This window comes from Ochotona curzoniae, unplaced genomic scaffold, assembly GCF_017591425.1.
Source record: "Ochotona curzoniae isolate NIBS_2020 unplaced genomic scaffold, NIBS_Ocur_1.0 contig_1071, whole genome shotgun sequence".
Taxonomy (NCBI): domain Eukaryota; kingdom Metazoa; phylum Chordata; class Mammalia; order Lagomorpha; family Ochotonidae; genus Ochotona; species Ochotona curzoniae.
The window spans coordinates 17,306,809-17,309,532 of record NW_024464939.1 but is presented as its reverse complement, the minus strand read 5'-3'; positions in this window follow the sequence as shown (position 1 = coordinate 17,309,532).

The window sequence follows — 2,724 nt, the reverse complement described above, 5'->3', positions numbered from 1 at the left end:
GTAATTCTCTTTGTAGGACTTTTTCATTGCCACATACCAGCCAAATTGTCTTTCCTATCTTGAGCTGTGCAGTTTGGCAAGGCATACAACTGATACAAGTTTAGAACTGTGGGATTTTCTATGAGTGTCTCCTGTCCTTAATATTATGCTACAATGCTGTGGTATGCGTGTATGTGTGGTGGTAGGAAACATCTTCTGATAGAGCCTGCATCCTTATGTTGAGAAACTCATGTAATTGCCAAAACTACTTTTCTGGCTGGTTGTTCATTGATACTCAGCCCCACCCCCACCTTGACATTAATGCTGACTTTGAGTCTCTTTTCTGTCGTCTGGCCATGCATGTGAGTGTTCAGGGCCACTGGGCTCAGAGCTGATCCCCCTGGGGAGCCCGGCTGCCATTCCACCACCACCACCACACCCCCGCCAGAACAGGCTCTGTCTTCTCTAGCCTTTCAATTAGTTTAATGATAATCATATTGAGTGTGACCCAGGAATCAAAAGTTTTCAAAGCCAGAAAAAATAAATTCCAACTATTGTTTTTCCCCTTGATCTACAGGTCTGCAGCTCTGTCACAAAAGATTAGATAAGCCTGACAGGATTGAGCCACATAAAGCCAGGCTGCTTTTTTTGTGTCGAGTGTGTGTGTGTGTGTGTGTGTGTGTGTTAAAGTATCCTGTTTCCTTGAAAAGCTATAGCTTTCAATTTTTTTTCCTCAAGTTAAATATCTTTTTCAAAGTTTTCTTTTCCAGCTGGCAGAAGTATTTCTAAATTGATGTTGACCTGAATCTTGGAAATTTGCTTTTTCCTCCAACAAAATACAAAATCAGCAAGGTTTCGGGAGGAGTAATTCTTTCCATGCCAGATTCATTGCCTGTGTCTGATTAAAGAGGAGTAGGGAGGACAAGGCTACCATGCGGCAGAAGTGGCCTGGGCTCAGAGCTGGTGTACACAGAGTTGTCATTCACAGCAGACAGTGGACAAGAACTCATAGGGACACAAGCATATACCTCGGATGCACGTGCCATAGGCTAAGTTCAGAGGGTACCGGCGTCTCTGCAAGGTTGGTAGGAGACAGGCGGCGGTTGAGACAAGCCTGGGAGGCTGATGGCTCAACCAATGGAGTCAGGAGCTTGAAGATCCCAGGGTACAGGAAGACTCACAGGCTCTGTGGCTAAAATCTAGAATGGGAAAAAGATTGCATCTATGAATGGAGTGGGGCCTTCATTTGATAAAAATGATGGATGCTCTAGAAAGTATTCTGGCAGGAAAGCACTGAGCACGAGAATTGTGAGTTGATGGGGCCAGTGAAGCTGGGATAAAGAGGATTTCCAGATGCAGGTGGGGAGAACAGTGAGGAGGGAAGGTCTGCAGCAGTGGCGCTGAGGGCTAAGCCAAACAGCCTGCAAGAGAGCGGCAGCAGGGGCTCAGGCTAACCAGCTGCTTGCATAGAGCTAACCACCCGTCAGCTGGCGCATGCCTAAGATGTCAGTTGTCCCAAGTAGGAAGAGCCAAGTTCAGAAGCAGTGAGCTGCCGGGTGACAATAACTGGCAGGCAGGTAGGTATCCAGCTGTGACAGGCAGGAAGCAAGATCCTTGTCTGGAGGTCCTCGCCTAGAGGCTTGAGGTGAACAAACACAGAAAAGCACAGGGAGAGAAAAGATCCAGGGATCCAAACAAGGGAGCAGCCACAGAAGAAACCAGGAAAGGTGGCAGAGTACAGACAGGAGGGTAGCTTCCTCCTCCCCCGCCTGGACCTAATACCCAGGCTGAATCATCCGGAGAAACCTCAGGAAGCCCCAAGAAAAAGTCTGTGTGGCCAGCCCTGCGGCAGAGGCCCACAAGGTGAAGGGCAGCGTTAACAGATAGCACATGGAGTCCTGAATTGTACACTCGGGTTTCTAGTAACTGAATCCATTGTTAAAACAACCAAAGGAAAGTTTCTTCCCAAGTGGAACCTGGAAACTGTTGTTAGGCAATTTTGTCTGCTTGGCCCCAGAAGCACAGATTGCTTAAATGCACAGGCTGTGTCTCATGAGAACCTTGAGGGGAAAAAAGCCAAAAGCATTGCTGGTATCACCAAATGGATACAGATTCCTTCCAATGAAACTGTTCAGATGTAGCAAAAAGACGAGACAGGACCAGCTTCTATCAGTCTGTTCAAAGAAACCAGTCCTGTCTGCTCCCTGAGGTGCTGAACTCCAGCCAGCCAGCCAGGACCTGCTCTTGGGCAGGTTGAGGTCAAGGAGGACATGCCCTGCCCTTCCCAGCTCCCCCTAGAAATGTCAAGGTACAGTCTAGCTGCTATTTAATAGGACTTCTCCTGGGGCCTGCACCCATTTTCCAGCTCAGCTGTCTGGGAGAGCTTGGGAAACGTGCACCCTCCCTTGCAAACCTGCTCACACAGTAATTATTTCCCATCTCATTTGTTCCTTCTCTGGAGAGAATTCATGCACTGTCGTCCAGCAGCTGCCAACCACCATTGTGACAGCATCTGTTGAAATCTTTGTTACCACAAAGCAAAAGCAAGAGAATTCATTGATTAGCAAGAAAAATAAAGCATCTTCAAGCCCAGGTTCTAAGCTGGAGCTTTTCTTGTCAAGGTGATTGAAACCATGCTGCTGGGAGAGATGCATAAGTGTAGCAGTCTTGAAAAATGCCGCTTGCCTCACCCCCACGGCCTGGGTGGTCCACCTGGACACCACACTGCAGGCCTCCCCTCCCCCT